Source organism: Zingiber officinale, chromosome 5A (genome assembly GCF_018446385.1).
Source record: "Zingiber officinale cultivar Zhangliang chromosome 5A, Zo_v1.1, whole genome shotgun sequence".
Lineage (NCBI taxonomy): Eukaryota > Viridiplantae > Streptophyta > Magnoliopsida > Zingiberales > Zingiberaceae > Zingiber > Zingiber officinale.
Genome location: NC_055994.1, coordinates 99480825 through 99496897, shown reverse-complemented (window position 1 = coordinate 99496897; position 16073 = coordinate 99480825). Strand labels below are relative to the sequence as shown.

The window sequence follows — 16073 nt, the reverse complement described above, 5'->3', positions numbered from 1 at the left end:
TTTTCTGTCTTGTTTTGGTTTTTTTCTATTTTAATTTTTAAAAAAATGATAATTTTATATATTTAGACTATTAATAAATATTCTAATAACAATATAAAAAAATAATTTGATTGATAATAATAAAATTAAATATATTTAAATATAAATAATAATATAATTAAAAAATTTAACATCATTTATTGAAATAAAATTTAATTATTATTATTGTAGTCGTCATATTTTTTGTTGACATAGTAAGTTTGGCATTTATTAACTTTGCTAACGTCCTCCTCTTTTAAGCAAAAATGATTGAAGGAAAAAACCATTCAACTCGGTATTTAAGCAATGATTTGCGCAAGTAATTGAACATTTAAATTCTAGGAGTATTCACAATCCATTCTTATTATAAAACTCATCCCCTTATATTTAATATTAACATTTATTATTTATGAGTCTCATAATCCACTCAATTTTTTTAAAAATTAGATTATATTAAATAAATAGATTTTAAATATATTTTAAAATATTAAAATTATTATTATTATTTTTAATAATAATCTTATTTTTAAAAAATAATTTTACTATTTTTAAAAAATATTATTAAAATTTATAATTTTTTAATAAATAAAATTTTTAAAAATAATAAAAAATTAAAAAAACACACATATGTTTGAACACCCCACATTTGCTTGAACATGTTCAAGTGAAGAGGTGTTATAACACCCCTTCATAATGACATTAACACTAAGGAAGTATTATAACACCCTATTAATACATCCATTGTGCAATACATCCATTGTGGATGCTCAAGAAGAATGGAGAAATAACTCTTGCATTATATTGCTCATGACCTGACTAAATGCACCAGGGAAGAAAATATGATACATGTAAATTCACCAACATTTTGACTAGGGGTCACAATTACAGAAGTAATACTGCAATCCAGATCTTAGAATATCAGCAAAGTGATTCTTCGTTCTTCGCGAGAACGAAGAACAATGCTTTTTCTGAAACCAGAGCAGAATACATACACTGACAAATCTTAGGTCGAATCATCACAAACAATGTTTTTGGATCACAAAGCAAAACAGATAAGTGTAGCAGCGAGAAAAGAATAAACACAATGTGATTACAGAAGCCTACCGGCAAAGCACGATGTTTCGTAGTAAGATGATTCATTCATCATCTCGATACGAGAGCGCCATGGTTAAATCAATCCACATCCATTCTTTCAACAACGAATCTAGTTATTTTCAGTGAAATTACTACCGGTGCCACTGCCGCGATCTCTTGCAGTTGGCTCACCCAATCCAGCAGCCAATGCCAGAACATCAGGTGTCATCTCCCAGCTTCCGCTCCGCCGTCCCCTGCTTGAATGCCTTGGATGGTAAATGGTTCGCCCTTCTGCTGACTCAGGTGGAAAACTCTCCTTGCTCAAATTTGGAGATGTGTCGTGGCCAAGTGCAACATCCTTCTCATCCAACATCTTTGGATTATTTGTAGCTCCTTCCAAGTCATCTAGATGTGCAAATGATCTAGCTTCCTCCCATGATATGGGCTTCCTACCCATTTCGATGTCGCCCATTCCTCTACCCATGTTTGGGCTTAGAAAACCTCGAGCTGCTGATTGTGACGAGAGTCCTTGTTCTCGTGCTGCCTTTACTCTGAATTTGTTCTTTGAGGGTGGTATGCTTGTGAAAAAGACCTCCGTAATATTCCCCACCACTCCTCTGTTATATGGATTAGCCCGCAAATCATAACGGTATCTGAAGTTCTCATAAGTAGTCTGCGAAGAATAGAGTCATTCACTAATAAGTGTAAGAGAGGATTTCTAATGTGTATTAAACTTTCCACTGAGAATGATGCAGTTTACCTGGTTGGTGCTCATGAGATAGAAATGGAAGCCCGATAAGCCTCCAACAAACCATACTGATATAAAAAGTATAGACTATCAAAATTATCGATGATGGAGTTTTGATCATAGCTCTCCAAATCGATATCTGATCAGCATCTCTTATTTTTATTATATAGACCCAGCAAAAACCAAAGACATAGAGGCAGAGTAAGGTTGTCGTGAAGACAAACATATAGAAGAACCGATAGTTACGCTGCACCATAGACAACTTAAATGATTGGCAAAACCAACAATAGTAAAATATAAAGAAATTAGAAAAGATAATGCAACGGGTCGATCCTTGCTTCCAGTAAGTTGGCAAACACATGCTAGGAACTCAACTGTTAGAGAAGAACCTCTTGCCTAATTGTCAATTTATTTCTAGTTGCATAACAATTGGATAGTATATAGAGAGTCAAAAAACTATAAAGAAATGTAACATACATTCCCTATGCATTGCCCCACCCATGGGCAGTGATGATCAAACCGCTCCACGCAGTTGTTGCAGATCGAGCAATGTGAACAACGCGGAGGCCGATAAAGCATGCAGGTGTCACAGTATTTACTTTTCACAGTCATCCCATTCACAATGACATCCATAGTTCGAGGAATAGGTATTTGTGGGGTTTGTGCGCCTCCCATTTCGTTGTTCCCACCATAACTTTCAGGTTCCGGTGGATGTGTATTTCGAGGGACTATACCTGGATCTCTACCGGAGGTAATTAGCAAAAGACACAAATCCTGGAAACAAGAGTAACCCTTTCAATTAAGAAGCATTGAACAAAGCATTTTAACTTGAATAAAGAAACATGCAATAAAACATCAAGCATGAATAAAAAATGTAAATACAGTGATGCTAAAGATTTGGCTAACTAAAGATGAAAATCTAAACCAAAAATTAAAGTTTATGAAGAAAGAAAGCAATCCGATCAAAGCTTATGTATATGCTACGTTTTATTATCTTCAGGTTTTAAATTCAGTTGGATTACACGATACCAAATTTGAATCAGGACAACTGGATCAGGTAAAGAGCTACATGCAAGTGGAGATAGTAAAAAAAAACACACAAAGGGTCTGAGAAATTAAGAAGTGGCATAGAAGAAAGAAAAAGAGGAAGGGAAGAAATGTTCTGCATTGTATCACACCTCTGCTTCTGTATGTCATGCTGCCACTGCAATGCCCTCTTTTCCTGCCTTCTCTACTGTTGAATTTATTATAATTCTTCTTATTAGCATATTTTCTTTATTTGCTAATATTCATGCTTCTTTTGGCTATTGACTTTCTTCTTTTAATAATTCACTTCTGGTCTAAAAGTTGGTAGCATTGTTATAATGAACATTCGACTATGATTACTTAGCAAAGGAATGGCCAACTTTTTTATTACCTTGCAATTCTTATTTCTTATTTGTCTAGTGTTCCTAGTACCCAATATCATATCTGGATTTTATATGCTAAATTCAGGCAAAATAGCATCATGTTTGTCTATTAACCATAGAATTTCTGTATTCCTGATTGCCAGAACTGCCATATCAAAACTTAATCACAAAAATACTTTTCATTCATGGCTGAAAAGATGATCCTAATTCAACTTGTTCCTGTGCAGAAAATAAAATGTAAAATGTAATAAACAATAAGGAGAAACAAAGAGTTAGATCCAATATTTTTCAGACATTCAACTCAGTATACTGAAGAAATTATAGAATTAATACAAATTCTGGTAGAACATTTACCCTTGACATCGATAAGAAAATTAAGTTATCTGCATCAAAATTATAACAGTTTGTGTTCTTCCTAGCAATTTCTCTGGAGTGCTAACACATAGATGAACTTTAAATCTGAGAATATCCTATCAAGTTCACCTTTTACTGAGACAGCTTTATGTAAGTAAATTTAAATGGTCAATCTTCACCGAATTCTAGATGTTGAACTAGAGTTACCATGAGAATACCAAGAGTTCCAAAGCTCCCCTTCTCCTGCTGCTTCTTCCTTAGCACGTTGTGCCTCATATGAGCCACATAAACCTTGTTTACAGGTGTGCACTTATGCACCACATGGGCACCACATTGTACCCGATGTTTCATGCTCGTTTGCTTGATGTGTCAGGGTGCACATCACTCATGTGCTTTGCACATCATCCGGTCCTTTCATGTATAAAGCACATGGTATTGCCACTAAATCTACTTTTGCCATTGCATAATTTTATGCATGCATCTATATTTATCTATCTCATATTCTCATTCTCCCGCCATATTCTAGATGTCAAACTATAGTTCCCCAAGAGAATCCCAAGGGGGCTCTCTTTCTTCTTCCTTCTCTATGTTTTCAAAACCTTCTTGAGAACAATTTCCATTTTGAAAAACTCTAAGCAATACAACACATCTGCTGAAAAAAAAACAATTTATATAATTCTTTATGCAAAATATTTGAAGTTAAAGAACCCAGCAAGATATACTTTTAATATGCCTAATCAAATAATACCAAAATGAAACAAAAAAAGACAGCCGGTGCACAAAGCTCCCGTCATGCGGGGTCCCGGGGAAGGATCCATTGTAAGCAATAAACAAATTTAAGTAAGCATGTTTGACTAAAGATATATCTTTACTAATTAAGATTTATGTGCACCCTGACTGCATGAATACATGATCAAGCTCCTTGGCTTCCACGTGACAGGATGGTAGTATGTTTGATAGAACAAATGAGAATTTCAAAACAAATTGTAGCATCATTTGTTATATTCCACTGTATGCATTGGCATAGTCTCGTTCTTCCCACTCTACATAAACATAATATTCTTCATATTCTATAAAAATAAGCAACCACTTGAAAATCAAATAAAAGGAGTTATTGGCACTCACATACAATGTGAAAGCAACAGCCACTATCATTATTGTTATTCCCAAGTTATGAGAGAAATCATCCATCAGTTTTCTTGCAACAAAGGCACAAAACACGGAGACAGGTGCCAAAATAAGGAAAATGGTGAGAAACAATGATCTTGCATCAGGTCCAAAAATAAACCTCCCTTCTAGAAGAAATATCTGCAACAAATATGAAGATAGAGAATCAATCAAAAGAAAATGAATGTAAAAGCATAGCTTTTAATTAGCAGATTAATCCCCATTCATGTAACCTCAAGACCTCAAGTTTAATTGATCTTAATTAAATGATGTTAGAGACTTGGTGGATCTAACAAGGACAAAGCATGTGTTCCTCATCTATTTGAAGTATCTTAGGAGCCTTGTTAACAACAAATTAGTTATTTCATTAAATTTTTCCAAATAATTTCCTTGAATTAATCATGACGTTGACAAGGTTATCAACTTATGATCATTTTCATTGTGTTTTGAATCTTAGGGGAAAAAATTTGCTATACAGTACACAGGCGATTCATTCTCAATACAAAATAATGAGGCTTGTCTTCAACATGCTGCTAATCAAGATCAACATACAAATACTTCCGGGAGAAGCAACATGTTATTCACTCGTGATAAAGCAATAGTTTGTCCCCAAGGCGTAGCACAGCTGGGGGTGCATGATTTCGTGGCCGAGAGGTCCAGGGTTCGATCCTCGGGGTGTCATTGCCTGGGGTTAGCGTCCCGGTCATGCGCTTTCAGCTGTGTACCTGCATTTATCTCCCTCCATATCTGTGAAACCGGCTCTAGGGGGGCCGCTGATATGACGGTTCCACATTTGTGATAAAGCAATAGTGACCAATTTCAAAGTATCATGAGAACCACCAAACTACAGAGGAGGGCAATTTCAAAGGTCATAGTGCTTGATCCAATAATAGCTCTAGCATTAGCATGATCCAAGTTGAATTTTACCTTCACCAAACTAGATTTCCACATTACAACACTACTGATGATCCCTTCCCTGCTATTAAAGCTGACAGAGTAATGCACTTATCCAAAAGCTCAATTACCTTAATCCTTGGCTTTTTCATCTACCCATCAATACTGATTTCAGTACATCGATACTCCAACACTGAAACTCCAAGTCAAGCACTTGACCATGTGCAAAGAATTCAGAAAGTAGCATGCCTAATACTAATATACAGACGTGTTAGATACTTGTACTTATTCCAAGTAACATAAACTATCAAGAAAAGGACCAATTATATATGATCCGGCGGTAAGAATGGGGGACCCACAGATGGGGTCCCGTCCGAGCGGAACTAGAGATTACCCAGCCAAAGGTTTGGGTTTCCGACGCCAAAGCAGAAGAACCGGAGCCGAGTGGCCGAGCGGAGGTGTCCGCTCGGCCGAGGACAGAATGGCCGAGCGGAGGTGTCCGCTCGGCCGGAATCGTGGCGAGGGAACAGTGGTTAGCCGAGCGGCCTATTCGCTCGGCTCGGGATATGATATGTCAGCAAAGGCATGATGATTAGACTGTACGCAAGATGGCACTATTAAAGGCCCCACCTTCACGTCACGGAAAGGTTGATACAGTAGCAGTATGGTCTTATGGATGCCCTTCTGACAGGCCCACACCTAGGCATGGTCGAAAGAAGGTGATCGCTTCGATTGGTGTGCCCAGGCTCCTTCGAGAGGTCTATATAAGGCCTCCATTTCTTCAACCGGAGGTACACAAGTCTCCATTTTCTCAGCCACTTTCTTATTCCTTCGCCTAACTTGAGCGTCGGAGGGCCGTCGCCGGGACACCCCCCCCGGCTCGGTTTTGTTGCAGGTTCGCTGGAGCACTCGAGGATCCAGCAGGGAGCGCCACATCCCCAGCGTCCATTGAGCCTGGTTCGGACAGGATCAAATTGGCGCCGTCTGTGGGAACGCACCTGCATCCGAGCGAAATAGATGGACGAAGCTGGACGACCTCACCGTGACGCTCTCCCAGGAGAAACTCGACGCTCTAATTGAGGCAAGAGCAGCTAAGCTCGTGGAGCAACAGAAACCGAAGGCTCAAGCTGAGCGGATATCTGAGCGGCCCAGGAGGAACGACCGAAGAAGCATTAGAAATGGGGGCAAAATAAGGGTCCGACCAGCACTCAAGTGGGAGTAACTCCTGCCCCGATATCGGTCCGACGAGGAAGCCATGATGAGTTTCGACAAGTATATATATTCTTCATCACTCCACGAGTATTCGAGAGTCGAGAAATTGGGTCAGAACCCTCGCTGGTCGGCAGGTCAGTTCTTTAGTTATCCTCTTTCCGTTGTAAGATTTATTATAGTTCCTCGAGCTAAAAGCCCCGTGCCGTTCGGCCGGGAGTGTATAAACCGAGCCAAGAGCTCGATGGGAAGCCCGTGCCGCTCGGCCGGGAGTATATTAGCCGAGCCCCGAGCTCGATGGGAAGCCCGTGCCACTCGGCCGGGAGTATATTAGCCGAGCCCCGAGCTCGATGGGAAGCCCGGACCGTTCGACCGGAGGTAAATTATCCGAGCCAAACGCTCGAATGTCGAAGGCCCCGTACCGTTCGGACGGAGGTATATTAGCCGAGCCAAAGGCTCGAGGATCGAAGGCCCCGGACCGTTCGGCCGGAGGTAAATTATCCGAGCCAAAGGCTCGAGGATCGAAGGCCCCGTACCGTTCGGACGGAGGTATATTAGCCGATACAAAAGCCCGAGGATCGAAGGCCCCGGACCGTTCGGCCGGAGGTAAATTATCCGAGCCAAAGGCTCGAGGATCGAAGGCCCCGGACCGTTCGGCCGGAGGTAAATTATCCGAGCCAAACGCTCGAGTGTCGAAGGCCCCGTACCGTTCGGACGGAGGTATATTAGCCGAGCCAAAGGCTTGAGGATCGAAGGCCCCGGACCGTTCGGCCGGAGGTAAATTATCCGAGCCAAACGCTCGAGTATCGAAGGCCCCGGACCATTCGGACGGAGGTATATTAGCCGAGCCAAACGCTCGAGTAGCGAGGAGTATATTAGCCGAGCCCCTAGCTCGAAAGCGAAGGCCCCGAACCGTTCGGCAGGAGGTAAATTATCCGAGCCAAACGCTCGAGTGTCGAAGGCCCCGTACCGTTCGGACGGAGGTATATTAGCCGAGCCAAAGGCTTGAGGATCGAAGGCCCCGGACCGTTCGGCCGAAGGTAAATTATCCGAGCCAAACGCTCGAGTATCGAAGGCCCCGGACCATTCGGACGGAGGTATATTAGCCGAGCCAAACGCTCGAGTAGCGAGGAGTATATTAGCCGAGCCCCTAGCTCGAAAGCGAAGGCCCCGAGCCGTTCGGCCGGAGGTAAATTATTCGAGCAAAATGCTCAAGGACGAAGGCCCAAGCCGTTTGGCCAGGCGTGCGATATCCTTGCATCGGCATAAAAAACCGAAGGCCCCGTACCGTTCGGACGGAGGAAGCAAAAATGATGAAAGATGGCAAACAGCTTCGCCGGACGACAGAGTACAAATTAGCCTCAAAGGCCGACGAGCTCCAACGTTAAAGATCGAGAGCCGCGCCGACCGGCTATAAATATCCGCACCGACGAGCTCCGTCGTTAAAGATCGAGAGCCGCACCGACCGGCTATAAATATCCGCGCCGTCGAGCTCCGACGTTAAAAATCGAGAGACGAGCCGGCGTCTATAAATCCCCGAGCGGAAGACCGACGAGCTCCGTCGTTAAAGATCGAGAGCCGCGCCGACCGGCTATAAATATCCGCGCCGACGAGCTCCGTCGTTAAAGATCGAGAGTCGCGCCGACCGGCTATAAATATCCGCGCCGACGACCTCCGTCGTTAAAAATCGAGAGCCGCGCCGACCGGCTATAAATATCCGCGCCGAAGACCGACGAGCCCCGTCGTTAAAGATCGAGAGCCGCGCCGACCGGCTATAAATATCCGCGTCGTCGAGCTCCGACGTTAAAAATCAAGAGACGAGCCGGCGTCTATAAAAACCGAGCGGAAAACTGACGAGCACCATCGTTAAAAATCGAGAGTCGGTCCGACGACTATAAATACCCCGGGCGGACGAACAAATATCAAAGAATAAGAAACCGCGGAAACCACAAGTATTAAAACATTTAGGCCCGCTCGGGCGTTGGGATATCAGCAGCAGCGATAAGGCGACGACCGCCCGCTCGGACACACAGTCCAGTCAGTCGGACTCACTGCCTCCTTCGACTAGACTTGAAGGGGAGGCAAGTGATCCGGCGGTAAGAATGGGGGACCCACAGATGGGGTCCCGTCCGAGCGGAACCAGAGATTACCCAGCCAAAGGTTTGGGTTTCCGACGCCAAAGCAGAAGAACCGGAGCCGAGTGGCCGAGCGGAGGTGTCCGCTCGGCCGAGGACAGAATGGCCGAGCGGAGGTGTCGGCTCGGCCGGAATCGTGGCGAGGGAACAGTGGTTAGCCGAGCGGCCTATTCGCTCGGCTCGGGATATGATATGTCAGCAAAGGCATGATGATTAGACTGTACGCAAGATGGCACTATTAAAGGCCCCACCTTCACGTCACGGAAAGGTTGATACAGTAGCAGTATGGTCTTATGGATGCCCTTCTGACAGGCCTACACCTAGGCATGGTCGAAAGCAGGTGATCGCTTCGATTGGTGTGCCCAGGCTCCTTCGAGAGGTCTATATAAGGCCTCCATTTCTTCAACCGGAGGTACACAAGTCTCCATTTTCTCAGTCATTTTCTTATTCCTTCGCCTAACTTGAGCGTCGGAGGGCCGTCGCCGGGACACCCCCCCCGGCTCGGTTTTGTTGCAGGTTCGCTGGAGCACTCGAGGATCCAGCAGGGAGCGCCACATCCCCAGCGTCCATTGAGCCTGGTTCGGACAGGATCAATATACTTATAAAGATATGTAATATTCCATTTATGAAATATGCTTATTAAAATGCTTCCTTTGATGGTGAAGTAATTAAGATGATTTTTATAAATTATTCACTGAACCACTTAAAAAATGATTAAAGATTGAACATTATCATAAATTTGGGAATCATAATTTTCTTCAAAACATTAGATCAGATGAGCGTAAATAAGCTACAAAAAAAATCTAATGATATCACTATTAAAAATTCAGAATAATTTTGGCGAGAAAAAATATTACATTAACAAATGTATTCAATATCTTAAGAACTAAGAAGACTTTTTATGATAGAAGAAAAGTTTTGTAGAATCAATTATCAGAATAAAGGTTAAGTACAATGTTGCTCTAATTAATAGTTATAGAGAGATCAAGTTGATGAGTGATAATTATAGAGGGATTAAGTTATGAAAAATGTCACATAAGGAAGGATGGCTGAGAGATAAATAACAAGTGAAACAAAGATATCTAAAACTTAATTTGGTTGTATGATCATAATATTTAAATGTTATTTATCTAATAAGAAAACTAGTGGAGACATTATGAAAAAAAAGAGGATTAGGAATTATGATAAAATCCATAGACAATTGTTTTGGTGGTTTTTATGAGATAAAATCTATTAAATCTATCGACGTGATAAAAGATGTGTCTTATAATAATTTGGTGGCAACCTTAGAGTTATTATAAATGTAACACATGATGTCGTACATAAATGTATATTTATATTAAGGGTTAGCATCATGCCCTTAATAAATGTATATTTTATATTAGTATTGGAGAAACTTACGAGTCATATTCAAGATAGTTGATAGTATTCTTCTAATTGATGATAATCAAGATAGAGTATATCTTAAAATGTGGAAAGAAACTTGAGAAATCAAAGGTTTAAAAGTAAGTAAAACTAAAAACGAATATATGAAATAAAATTTCGAGAAAAAGAAAACAATGAGAAGATAATTAAATTGGATGGACAGGAAATCATAGAAGATGCTTAGATACTTGGATCACTTAATGATCAAGAATGAGTTGTTCTGAAGAAATCATTAAGAGGATAAAGATTGGAGATTATTGGAAAGGAGCTTTTAAAGATATGTGATCAATGTATGGCCTTTAGAAAACAACACAGAAATTAAGGCAACATAAATGAAAAAGCTAACACCATGTGTGAGATTATGAGGGGAAAACTACTTGAGCGTAGTTATGTGCCCGTCCAAGAAATAAAATATTTATGGGCATATTGAAAGATGCCAATCATTTCTAAAATTGAACAAGCTGATCAATTAGGATTGATGATATGGGGCTAAAGAATGACGGAGACCAAGGACAACTTTACTAAACACAATTAAAAGTGACACAAAAGATTTGGATATTGCTAGAGATAGTAATAAATTTCAATGTCAAAATAGGATTCACATAATTGATCCAACGAGTTGAAATTATACTGTGTTTTCTGTTTTTAACAGTTCCCCACACATGTAAACAGGCAAACAAGACTAGTCCAAGCCCAACATGTGAACTGAATTAGTTAAGCATATATTTCTTAAATACCAACACCATAATGATTAGAACATAGGAACCCAATTGTGGTTAAAGTTGATTGATCATTTATCCCAAAAGATCAAGCTATTAAGCAAGGAATCAATTTTATATATTTATATTATTAACAATTTACACAAATCTTGCTCATCAAACTATGGTTGCAGTGCAAACAAAAAATTAGCACTAGAGAGAATGCCCCTCGTTAGTGATGAGCCAAGGGCAACATTCCCTACTACTTTACCCACTAAGGTTGAAGAGGATCATCATCATCGAGGAAACCCTCGCAATCGCAATGGTAGAGCATTAGACTCTAGTTCAAAGCTAAGGGCCAGCTTCATAAATAGCAAAACAAGGAGACTAAGCATGACATCTAAGTGAAGGGCACGACGATACTGACAAACACATTGTTATGACATCAAGTAAAGAATTAGAAGTTGAAATATTCCCCACTTTACCTCCTTCTCAGTTCCTCCTCCTCCTCCTCATAGGTATCGAACAACATCACCTCATATCAACACACAGTATGCTAGTTGGTATTAACGCCATCTCATTCTGGTCAAACACTGAAACACTGACATGTGGCGAGACAATAAACCTTCATAACGCCAATGGACAAGAATTAACTAGTTTTAACTAAATTTACCAGTAGAAAAAGAGGACAGATAGAATGCACAAAATCCCAGCTTCACCTCGAAATAAAAATGAAAGAATAAAACTTGATGACTATTTGTAGAAGATTAATGCCCCAGGATGTAGATTGGACAGAGCACTAATCCAAAATGATTAGCCAACTTTTGGAAGTATATCCCAATCTACTCATAATTTTCATACACAACACTTGGCAATGTGGAACTAAAGAGTCACTTCTTGCCTAACATCAGCACTCTAGTTACTGAATCAGTGCCTCTGCAAGTCGATGTACTAGGACACTTGGCTAGTGGAAATGACACCTTAGTGAACCTGCAACGATAGGCAGGCATCACTCTCCCCCCACCCCAAAACCATCTCAGCTCAACCTCAGCTAGTTGAGCGGGGCTTGGACTGAGCCCTCATCGATTAGTTGAACCCATCAACCAGCACAAATACAAGCCTCAATCCTAATTCCTAAATGATTAGACAATGAAAGAGAGAATGCATCAATCTCCAAGAAACGAAACAAATGTTGTCTTAAAGAGTCACTTCCTATCTACCATAACCATTAATCATCTCTTTTCTAAGGGCCTATATGCTGGGGCTCTTAGCCAATAGACACCACTTGCATGACCACAAGAAGAACAAGGATAGCCTCTTCCAATTCCAAATACTAGCTCATTGACGAAAAACAGAAAAGAAAACATGACCACCCAAACAAAAATTCCTCCCACTTTCCATTGGATATCACAAGAATCTTATTTGGAAAAAAAAACTAATTTTGGAATATAGCAAGACATGAAGTGATCAACTGCTCACCAACACGCGAGATTACCGACAGCAAAGAGCGGGATTCACTTACGTTGTTGCCCTTCCAGACCTGGTAAACCCTTGGCGCGTCTGGATCGTCGACTTCGCCTGAGCCCTCCGTGTCGGAGCACCGAGCCGAGGTGCCCGCGTGCATTTTTTGTCGTCGACGCCCTCACCTCCCAGCGGCACAACTCAGATCTGTACGAGAAAAGCCACGAGAGGCCGGAAGACGAAGAAAACAAGAGACTCTAGGTAGCGCACGGGCTTCGACGACTCCCTCGACGGCAGCCACAGCCAATCTCGCGTCAGATCTCCCCGCCGATGTCACCTCCGACGGTGAATCCGAACCTTTTAGACCCCCGACAAGGGGAGTGCGACTGTGGGAATGGACAGCGACGTGTGTCCGGAAGGAAAGTTAGGTGTCCACACGTTGTCGTACTCGATCAACCAATGGGATAGGACTAGAGGGTCCCAGCGACCATATCGACTGCTGTTCGTAGGATTGCCGGTGAGTGAGTGGGTGAGAAGTAGCGATCCGTTCCTGAGTTGTTAGATGGCCAGTATCCGACTTTATATATATTGCGGGACCTGTTTACATGAAATGGAAGTGATTTCCGCAGAAGAACGCCCTCTGTTTACCTAGACGGAAGCTTCTGTTAATTTTAGCAATTTTTTAACTAGATCGCGAGGATTGAACTCCGGCGAGGACAGGTGAGATGGCTGAGATAGAGTGGGACGAGGGTGGGTAAGCAACTTGGATTGAGTGATCGAGTGAACTCAATGGCAAATGTAGGTTTGTTTCAAGGAATATGAATTTATTAGATGAAATACCGGCTTTAGGTAGATGAAATCGAATACTAACATTTGGAGAGCTTTCTAGATGATATATCAAGATTTAGAAGGGCTTAAGTTGTCTAAGTTAGTGTGTCAATCTTCTAAAGTGCATTATGATAGGATTCAGTCACTAATAATATTAAGTAGGTCAGCTAAACCCTATAATTAAGGGGTGCATACAAGATCGGTCACTTAATTGTTCGAACCAATCGAATTTAAAAGCTTAGTTCAATTTATTTGGAAATTTGTTTTTTTATAAAAAAAATCTTGGTTATTTCAATTTCATTAATTCAGCCTCGATTTTCAACCAACATTTATTTTTTTTTAAAAAAAAAGGACCTTTAAAATCTTAATTCCTAACCCGACGGTCCAATAACAATCGATTGATGTGCAAAATTAGTCAATTCATATAAAAATTTGATTAATTCGGTAATCAATCAAATTAGTCGATTTTTTTTTATCAATTTGTTTGTTTGATTTCTGTAACAAAGTTCTATCAGTTCCATTTGTCTTTAAAAAAAAACTTCAATTTATTTAGTTCAATTTAATTAGTTTGGTCAATTCAATTATTAGTTGCTCACTCCTACCTACAACTATATAGCTTATGTGACCCAATCTTAACACCCCTCCCCCCATTTTAGGTTGTAAATGAGCCGAACTGTCGTGTTGATGTTCAGTTTGATAAAAAATTATTTATGTTTAAATAATATTCATGAATAATGTTCATACCACCATGAATTATATTCATCAATAAAAACTCTTATCAACATGTTAAATAAATAAAAATATATAAATGAATAAACAAGTTTACATTATTAATCTCAATAATCAATCAAACAACTTTAAAATGTAAAAGTTTCAAACAATCACCAAGTTTGAATCGAGAACTTGATGAAGGACCGTTGGGCCGGCTAGAAGGGGGGGTTGAATAGCCCTAAAAACAAAAGCAACCCTTCTCGAACTCTTAAACTAATACTTGTATAAAATTAGCTAAGCAGAAATACAAGAAAGAAACGAGGCACCGTGTTTGACTTGGTTACAACCGGGGAGGTTGTTAATCCAAGAAAAGTGATCGCACTAAAAACTCCTTCGGGCGGAGAAGCCTCTTACACCGGTGAAAGCACAAAAGCAGAAGCTAAACTAGAACAATGAGCGCACAAGTGTTTGGAATGCTAATTACTGAGTTGATCTAAAGCTTCTGGACCAAGGCTATATTTATAGCCTTGGTCGGGGCACCTGGAAGGGTTCCGGGTGCCCTGGGGGGGTAAAAATTTATCCCCCAACGTCCAGAACGCGAAAGATGCGTTCTGGTCAAACTTCATGTTCCGGGCGCCCCGGAGCAAAAAGTCAACTCTGGTTGACTTTTGCGTCCGGGACCTCTGCTCCGTTTCAGTCCCGCCTCGGTCCGGGTCTTCCGCTCCGGATCCGCTTACTTGGGTGATCTCTGCCATCCAGAATAGGGCTCACCCGAACCCAACTTCCGGTCTTCTCAAGCGTGCTTCCCTCCGGCTTCTCGTCCCTCGGAATTGCCGCATGTTTCCTTCTCGTCCGCCAGCGTACTCATCCGTAGTCTTCGTCCCTCGGTCGTCGACCTTCTCGCTAGCTGCGTCTCTTGCTCCCCGAGCAATCTTCCGCTCCGACTTTCGTCCCTCGGAACCACCGCGCGCTTCCTTCTCGTCCGCAGCGCCTCGTCCCTCGGACGCACAGCGTGCCGTCCTTCTCGCTAGCTGCGTCTTCCGCTTGAGTACCTGTGCTCCTAAGCTCCTGCATACTTAGACACAAGGTTAAATACACACAGGACCTAACTTAACTTGTTGATCACACCAAAACAACCTTGGGGTTCCAACAATCTCTCCCTTTTTGGTGTGATCAACCCAAGTTAAGCTAGGGTAAAAATAAACATTTAATAAAATTAAATACATTAACTTAATTTGCAATTTAAGTACAAAAAGATAGAAAAATTAAATCTATCTACCTACCTCCCCCTAGACTTATACTTTCCCTTTCTCCCCCTTTGATCACAAAAAATGAGGTTCCAAGAAAAATAATCTAAGGGTTAAAGACCAAAAAAAATATTTCAAAAAAATTTCTAAATTTTTAAGAAATTTAGAAAGTTTTTCTAAGTAATTTTAAGCTGAGATTTCTTGTTTAAAAAGATTCTTAACAAAAAAAAAATGATTTTTGAGAATATTTTAAAAAAATTCTAAATAAGTAAATTTGAAATAAAATGTTTTGAATAACCTTTTTCAAGCACTAATTAATTCTTGTATTAATGCTTCATTAGTAAGTTAATTAAACATTTATTTCAATATTTTGGCTTTCAGGTCGTGGCGAGGCACTAGGCCTTCTTGGTTATTGGAGCAACAACCACTTCCTTAGACAAAGCCTCATAAAGAAATTATTTGTTTAATTTTCTCACTTAAAGCGCTAATTTTAATTTTAAAATTAATTTAAGCATGATTTAGGAACCTAATATAGGTTCCAACCTACTGGATTAATTAAAAAGTTTTTAGGGACATGTTTTCTTGAGATGTTCCTAATTTGTCCCGGGTGATATTTAAAGTACCAATTTAAATTATTAAATCTTCTAAAATTGGTTTTAGATGAACATGCATAGTTTTTTAAGTTATCTATTTGA

At 40.6% G+C, this 16073-nt stretch overlaps 1 pseudogene; it reads right to left on the bottom strand.

Annotated features, from left to right (window-relative positions):
- Window positions 1-858: 858 nt before the first annotated feature.
- LOC121981197 lies at window positions 859-12992 on the bottom strand (annotated as a pseudogene).
- Window positions 12993-16073: the final 3081 nt, after the last annotated feature.